General features: G+C 39.4%; 1 long non-coding RNA gene across 1 annotated transcript; it reads right to left on the reverse strand.

Moving 5' to 3' along the window:
- Nucleotides 1-6,084: 6,084 nt before the first annotated feature.
- LOC136679294 (uncharacterized) lies at nucleotides 6,085-6,874 on the reverse strand. The gene is made up of 3 exons (XR_010796539.1): nucleotides 6,765-6,874; nucleotides 6,556-6,630; nucleotides 6,085-6,206 (listed from the first exon to the last, which is right to left on the reverse strand). It is a non-coding gene; the product is annotated as an uncharacterized lncRNA (long non-coding RNA).
- Nucleotides 6,875-8,049: the final 1,175 nt, after the last annotated feature.

Below are 8,049 nucleotides of genomic sequence, written 5' to 3' on the forward strand. Positions count from 1 at the left end.
TGTGTTGCGAGTAAGTTCAGTTAAGCCATAGAGCAATAAAAGAAAAACTCCCCCAACCTCCTCCGCCAATCTCCTCCACCTCCTCCTCTGCCTTCATCTGATCTTCAAGGTAAATACATATAATAGAACCAGTTTATTTCTTTACATTCTCTTTTATTGTGTATTATTATTTTTATACACAATTAGTTATTTATAAATGACATTTTTCTTATTTAAAAACACATGACAAAAAAGGGTTGTGGTTTTTGGGGGACTGGGATGGATTAATAGTATTTCAATTCATTTTATCAAATTTAATTTGATCTATGAGCAAAATGAGTTACGAGTTACACAAAATAATACTTTACTTTAATAATACTTTAATACTTTTTCTTTAATTAAACTCGTAATTTAAGGTATTACTCTATAACTTTCTAAAGTATTATTTTATGTTCTTTAATTTATTTTAATAACCTTTAATTTAGCCAGGGTATATTTAATTACTTATACGTATTTACATTTACAGCTTGGCAAACTTGAGGAAATATAAATGGGAAAAAAGAAACAGAAACATATATATATATAAATATATATGGCTACATGAGATGTACATTAGTAAATAATAATAATAATAATAATAATAATAAATTTAAAATAACATTCCAAAGTATTGCTGGAATATAGCCGAAAGTAAATTTTTTAAATTCAGTTTGTAAAAATCATTATATTTTCAGGAGATTACAGGATCTTTTTTTGACTGCTTTTGTCTGAAAGACACCACGTTAAATATGAATTTGATTTAATTGTATTTATTTTTTAAGGTGGCATGACTTTAACTTCATACATAGAGATATTTAAACAGAATTTATCTGCAAATATTTTTTGCAAATAATTGACAAACTTAAAGAAACAATTCATTTTTTATTTCTGATATATTTCTGTTTAGTTTTCTGTCTATTTTTTTTTAAAACATCAACAGTGAAGAATGAAACAGTCATGTTTTTTCTAGTATTTCTAAAACAAGAAAAGACAACAAAGACCCAGTTTTTTAAAACAAAGACATTCTGAAGTAAAAATAAGAATTAAGATGTCTTACCGTGTGAAAAAACAGCTGTGATGCCTGACTGAAAGACAGAGGCTTTAAATACAGTACCCTGAAGCAATCTCATCTCATTTCGTCCGTACATATTTCCATAACTCTGAATTAACATGACATAAGACATGGGAACGTTACAGATCCACAAACGTCTTCAAACATCTCAAAGCAATAATGGAAATTCTTAATACAAGTTCACATTGTATGTATTAGAGTATAATGCACTGAGCTGCTGACTGGGTGTTCTTGTTTCACAGTGGGTGTTGGTAGGCTCAAGATCCACACATCTTCCTTTAATAAAAATATCCCCTTTAAGGTTCGGGGTGCTTTTATAAGTAACACCTCAGAGTCTGTCCAAAAAAAGCTGCATTTATATTTTGGCCTTTCTTCACTCTTTTAGACACTTTCAGATTAATTATCTTTATGAGAACCTTGCAACATTCTAGTTACTAATCAGTCATTGAACTGTTCTCCAAATTGTAGCTGAATGTGGCCTTAGACAGTAAAGGTTCTACATCAGTAAATTACTTGTATAATTGAAACATAGATATGCTTTTTTCATTCATTCATTGTCTGTAAGTATTTATCCAATTCAGCGTTGTGTGTCCAGAGCTACCTGGAATCACTGGGTACAAGGCAGGACCACAGAGCGGACAGGGCATAAAAACATTTGTCATGTTAAATTATATAATGCCAAATTGACAGATCCACTGAGTGAAGTGTAAAACTGATACTGACAGAGGTCTGAAGCTGTAGCACATTTGCCTCAAAGTGTTTCCACCGTTTGAATTTGCATCAATAAAATGAAGGACTATGAATGAATTCCGATGAACGACTATAAAAATAGTGTCCACTTCTCAGATGTGATCATTCAAATTTGACCTTGTAGTAGTGTGATTTTCATATTGGATTTCCATTTGCAAAGTGGAGGTCATTTTCAGGCAACTTGTGATTGAAGTCTCTGACCCAGCTCCAGTCTCTGTGCAGGTTTATCAAAAGCATCTTAGTGTTTATATGATCTTCACTGGTAGAGAGAGAAAAAGAGAGAGGGAGAGAAATAGTTTGGTGTAATGGTCGCGCTACCATTTAAGAATCTTCTTTGTGCTAAGATCCTTTAGGAAACGCCTAGTAAGTGTAGCACACACGCTAAAGTTATTGTTTTGGAAGTTGGAAGTTGCAGTGTTGATTGATATCATACTGAGGCCTTGTTAAATAATCAGATCAAAACTGAAGTCAAAACTGCCTTCATCCACTTATGTAATATTGCCAAAATATATCCTTAAAATATGCGGAGAAACTAATGCATACATGTATTATCTTAAGGCTAGGTTAATGCAGTTCTGGCAAGGAGCATGTGCACAGCAAGACAAAGAGCTGAAGTGCTAACCCAAACTAGAGATTTTGACTATATTAGCCTGGTTCTCTGATCCCTACACTGGCTACCAGTATAATTTCACATAGACTAATAAATACTCCTCTTGGCTTATAAATCTCTAAATGATTTAGGCCTGCACTAGCTCACTGAGCATCTCATACCCTAACACCCTTTGTACTCTTTGCTCTTACAGGTTCTCAGTTCCTCTCATTAGGAAAAAACAATGGAGGAAGAGCCTTTTATCACAAATCTCCCCAATTCTAGTCTAGATTCCTGTAACTGTTTGGGGCTTTTAGTTAATCATTCACTTTATGGCTGCTGATTCTCTGCTGCTGTTATAGCAGGTTTTACATATTACTATTTACATTAACTCTGTCTTTTACTCCATTTAATGGAGCTTTTGTTATTGTGCTTGTAATAGATAGTTTGCTGGTAAACAGACCGCATTCACTCTTCTCTTTCTCTCCCTTTATGTCTGTTGCTTATCTTTTGCTGGGTACTCTTTCCCAGCGTCTGTTTTTTTTCCCAGCGTCTTTTCTGCAGGGTGATTTAGCCCCATTGTTTTTCTCTCCCATGTGATTTACTTTTTCTTTCTCTCATGCATCAAGATGCTCTGTTACTGCTGCTCTCCCCAGTGTTGGACTTTACACCAGTTCTTACTCTCCCACAGAATCACTGACCACACCCACCCACAGCCTCCTGCACATTCAAAACTTATATTTTCCCCCACATTACCTATAAATCACCACCCGTTTATTTTTACTGATGTTTTGTTATTTGTTTTGTTCTCCAGTTTCAACCAGAGGAGGATGGGCTGCTGCTTATGAGTCTTGGTTCCTCTCAAGGTAACTTCCTCATGCCCTGGGGGACTTTTTCCTTTCCTCTGTCAACCTTGGCTTGCTCATCAGAAATACTTTATTGATCCCCGGGGGAAATTGCAATTATTACAGTAGCAGCCAGTTGTAAAAGAATAAACACTCTAATAAAAATTTAACACAAAAGGAATTTTTTACAATATGTACACATCTATAATAATAAATACAGATATACTGTATACAGCAGTATGAGTATTGCACATTTGAGTTGTTACACTCATAATTAAAAATTTGTTCTATTGTTATTCCTGTACGTGTGAAAGGTGTCGTGCTTTAAGTGTGGAGTTATAAAGTCTGGTAGCCACTGGTAGGAATGACCTCCTGTGGCGCTCTGTAGTGCATTTTGTCTGAATGAGTCTTGCACTGAACGTGCTCCTGTGTCTCATTACCATGTGATAAAGAGGGTGGGAGCCATTATCCATGATAGCCTGCAGTTTAGACAGCACCCTCCTCTCAGACACTGCCGTCAGCGAGTCCAGCTCTACACCCACAACCTCACTGGCTCTACGGATCAATTTATTAAGTCTGTTGGCATCTGCCACCCTCAACCCGCTGCCCCAACATGCAACAGCATAAAGGATGGCACTGGCCACAACTGACTCATAAAAAATCCTCAGCATAGTTCTGCAGATGTTGAAGGACCTCAGACGCCTCAGAAAATAGAGACGACTTTGGCCCTTCTTGTAAAGGGCGTCAGTGTTCTTAGCCCAGTCCAGTTTATTGTCAATGTGTACGTCCAGATATTTATAGTCCTCCACAATGTCCACATTGACCCCCCTGATGGACACAGGGGTCACCGGCGTTTTGTCCCTCCTCAGGTCCACCACCAGCTCCTTTGTCTTTGTCACGTTGAGCTGCAGATGGTTCAGCTCACACCACGCAACAAAGTCGTTCACCGTCTCCCTGTACTCATCCTCATCACCCCTGCTGATACATCCAACAAGTGCAGAGTCATCAGAAAACTTCTGGAGGTGGCAAGTCTCTGTGCAGTAGTTGAAATCAGTAGTGTAGAGGGTGAAGAGGAAGGGAGAGAGGACAGTTCCCTGCGGGGCTCCAGTATTGCTGACCACTCTGTCTGACACACAGTGCTGCAGACGTACATACTGTGGTCTGCCAGTCAGGTAGTCAACAATCCAGGACACGAGGGGGGCGTCTACCTGCATCGCGTTCATCTTGTCACCCAGAAGAGCAGGCTGAATGGTGTTAAACGCACTGGAGAAGTCAAAAAACATGACCCTCACAGTGCCGCCTGGCTTATCCAGGTGAGCATACGCTCGGTTCAGCAGGTAGATGATGGCATCCTCAACCCCCAGACGAGGCTGGTAGGCGAACTGGAGGGGGTCTAGAAGTGGCTGGATCATGGGCCGGAGGTGATCCAGGACAAGTCTCTCCATGGTCTTCATGATGTGGGACGTCAGTGCCACCGGCCTGTAGTCCTTGATGTCACTGGGCCGCGGAGTCTTTGGCACAGGAACAATGCAGGACGTCTTCCACATCACCGGGACCCTCTGGAGACTCAGGCTCATGTTGAAGACATGTTGCAGGACTCCACAAAGTTGGGTGGCACAGGCTTTAAGCACCCTGGGGGGAACACCATCAGGGCCTGCAGCCTTGTTCGTGTGGAGTCTCTGTAGCTGTCTTCTCACCTGGTCAGCTGTGAGATTCACTGTAGAGGTCCCTGGTGGGGGAGGAGAGGAGGTGTGACATGGACTATCACAGGAGGTGTGATGTGGACTATCACAGGAGGGGGGGGGGGGGGGGGGGGAGTGGAGTGGGCTGTTGAGGCCCGACAGCAGAGGAGTCAGGGCTCACAGTGTCAAATCTGTTAAAAAACTAATTTAACTCGTTGGCCCTGTCCACACTGCCCTCTACTCCCCTGTTGTTGCTGGACCTTAAGCCAGAGATGGTCCTCATACCACTCCAGACCTCCCTCATGTTGTTCTGCTGGAGTTTCTACTCCAGCTTCCTCCTGTATCTTTCCTTAGCCTCCCTGTTGGTTCTCTTCAGTTCCCTCTGAATCGTTCTCACCTCCTCCCGGTCTCCAGCTCTGAAAGCCCTCTTCTTATTATTGAGGAGTGCTTTAATGTCTTTTGTTACCCACGGCTTGTTGTTTGGGTAACATTTAACAGTCCTGGTTGGGACAGTGGATTCTACACAGAAGTTGATGTAATCTGTGATGCACTCTGTGAGCCCGTCAATGTCCTCTCCATGAGGCTCATAGAGTGCTGTCCAGTCTGTGGTCTCAAAGCAGTCCTGCAGTACTTCAGAAATCTCCTCTGACCATCTCCTCACTGTCCTCATGGTCACGGGCTGACTCTTCACCTGAGGCACATACTTTGAACTCATAACAGGCTTGGACCCAAATCTCTGTAAAGCTACTTTGTGGCCACTTTCCATTGTGAAAATCTTTATATCAATACATTTTGACTGCTTAATATGTGTATGAATGTGTCTTCTTTCAAGACAAAATATACACCTCACATATGTCTCACAATCAAACAATCTTACCCTCTAGTCTAATAAAGCTTCAGCAAGTTACCCTCCTCCAAAAATGATCCAGACATCACAGTCAGGTCAATATGACTCACAAGTTTAGGAAGTTTATTCCCACACTCCAGGCAAACTATAACATAATATGTACTTTCAAAGTGAAGAGATAAAGTTGAGCACATTCTACAAACTAAACTCAACAAGAAAACAGAATGACAAAAAAAGCATTTTGTGACCTGGGTTTTATTAATGAACAACAAGGAGGTAGTGGACGAGGTTCTTATTCAGATGGAGGCTCTTCAGCAGGGGGAGTATCTTCAGCAGGGGGGATATCTTGAGCAGGGGGAGGAGCAGCATCATGCTTGTGCCCCTTTCCTCTAATCTTTGCCTTCTAAGAAATCATAAATATATACAATTATTGGCTAGGCAGAGTAACATGCAGAAAACATGCAGGGTGGGTTGAAAGGAAGAACAGAGCTGTCTCCTCCCTCAACATCCACAGCTGCCCTAGTGCTTGTTCACTTCTAGGGATGGGTTAAATAAGGAGACAATTTTGTTGTACTGCTGTCCAGTGACAAGAAATCCAGTTTCATGTTTAGAATTTTAAAAAGTTTTTAAAAAATTTTCTGTAGGTTTATGATTTAGAGGAATGGGGTTTTATTTTATTAGAACATTGTGTTCAATTAATGATGTTAAATTAATCCCAAAGACCAAAGTCACATCTTTAATAAAATACTTACAATTTTGGAGAAGAACTTTTTTATTTTTGATCCAACTTTTTTCAATCCACGGTTTTCCAGCTCCACTTCTTCCTCCTGGATTAGAAAAACACATGGGAAATATCAGGAACCGTTTGTAAAAATCTCTCCAGTTATTACTGAGAATCCAATAAAATCAGCACGGTTCATTAAAGATTTACAGTGGATACATTAGGAGAGAAGTGTCTGACCTCATCCTCTGCGCTGACGGTCAGTAAACTGAGGCTCAGGTGCAGCAGCACAGTGACCAGAAGGAACTTGGTGCTCAGTCAAACCATTTCTGACTTTTCTCAAAAACAAGACTCAATCTGGAGAAAAAAGAACATGTTTCAATATTGAGTTTCATTACTCCATCCCTTCATGTCATTTCTGAAGGTTAAGGAATTGGAACATTGCTGTGACAATTCTTTTGCATTCAGCCACATAAGCAAAAGAGGTCAGGTACAGATGCTGAATGATAAGTTCTGGGACAGTCAGAAGAAAATAGGCAGATAGAAAACACTGTCTACTTGTAATATATTAAAAACAGAACACCATTCCAAAATAAAGTTCCTAAATATTATTCTGAAATATCATTCCAAAACACTTTTCTAAAAGACCAATCCCAAATGTCATTTCACAAGTTATTCATAGTTATTGCTAGACAAAAGATAATTGGGACAAACACACTTCTGAGCTGAACATGAATTTTAAATGAAACAGCTGTAATCTAGATTTTGGAAAATACATATATAAATTAAGTTGTTATACTGCAGGTATATTGAGGTCATCAAACATAAAATAAAATTAATTAACATGCAAAATTAAATTAGTTCCAAACACTAGTTCTTTACCTATTATTTCTAAAACTCCTTCAACAACATGAGGAAACACTAAACCTTCAAAGAAAGACACATCCTTAAGTAAAAATCAAAATGAAGATGTCTTACCGGTGTGAAAGATACAGCTGTTGCACTTGACTGAAAACAGAGACTTTAAATAAAGTTCCCCCTGAAGCAATCTCATCTCCTTTGTACCTTACATATTTCCATAATTCTGAATTAACATATGACATGGAAACTTATCCAAATCCACAAACGTCTTCAAACACGAAATGGAAATGTTTAATTAGGGCTGACTTTGTATGAAGTGGATAATTGGCCAACAGTGAACCAATGCTAAACTAAGTCTAAGCTGCCTCAAAGCTTTTCCACCATTTTAATTTGCATGGATACGGCATAAGTCGCTGTAAATGCATTCCACAGAATGACTACAAATGAAATGTCCACGTTTCAGATCTGATCATTCAAATTTAGCCCTAACTGTCATAGTGCTTTCTCCATCTTGGACTTCTGTTTGCAGTGTGGAGAACATATTCAAGCCACTCATGAAAGAGTTGAACATTATGACCAAACATGTTCAGGAGCAAAACAGAGCCACATCACTGCTTTTCTCCTTTTACAGCCCTTACTATTGTGTATTAACCAGGGAGATGGA

This window comes from Hoplias malabaricus, chromosome 2, assembly GCF_029633855.1.
Source record: "Hoplias malabaricus isolate fHopMal1 chromosome 2, fHopMal1.hap1, whole genome shotgun sequence".
In the NCBI taxonomy this organism is placed as follows: domain Eukaryota; kingdom Metazoa; phylum Chordata; class Actinopteri; order Characiformes; family Erythrinidae; genus Hoplias; species Hoplias malabaricus.